This window comes from Heliangelus exortis, chromosome 5, assembly GCF_036169615.1.
Source record: "Heliangelus exortis chromosome 5, bHelExo1.hap1, whole genome shotgun sequence".
Taxonomy (NCBI): domain Eukaryota; kingdom Metazoa; phylum Chordata; class Aves; order Apodiformes; family Trochilidae; genus Heliangelus; species Heliangelus exortis.
Genome location: NC_092426.1, coordinates 9,974,491 through 9,975,188, shown reverse-complemented (window position 1 = coordinate 9,975,188; position 698 = coordinate 9,974,491).

Genomic DNA, 698 nt, shown 5'->3' with positions numbered 1-698 from the left:
TCCTCCTCACTGATATCCAGCCCTTCACCTGCATATCTTGCCCAGGAGCTCTCTGTCCTTTCATAGGCTGTTCAGGAAATGCTGTTCTCCTTTGCATCAGGGCAACAGCTTTGAACTCTGAGGTTAGCTGATATGCTGATAGAAAATAAATGCAGAAGCCAGCTGGGAACACTGGGCTGTGGGTCATCTCACTGTACCTGCATGTTTCTACCTAAGGTAAACCTTTTACTAAGGTAAACCACCCACAGCTGCTTTTCCCTGGTTGTGAAGCAGTCCCTTCCTCTTATTTTCCCCCTCCTGACCTCAAACTCAAAGCTAACAGGCACACTGCTAGCATGCACCAGCCCTCGTTGGCACTCCCAGGCAACTCAGATTGCACAGCCAGGTTTTTGGCAGAGGCAGGCATTTTGCTCTTTTCTTTATTGGTCCCCAGAGTGGGGAGTGGGGCTATTTTTTGCCACCCTATCAGGACATTCAGCTGCAGAGGCTCTGCTGCAAGGTGCTGTGTTGAAAACCACCTGAGTGCTCCAGACCCCAGGCACTTGGGAGACTTGTGCTGCCATGGGAACAGCACAGCATCCATCAAGCCACTGAAGACCTCAGGCTGTATTTCAGTGGGGGCTGCGTGGGTTGCTACTAAATATTGCACTCCTGTATAGTTCTGAAGAGGGCAATTTGCATGAATGGTTGCAGTGGAG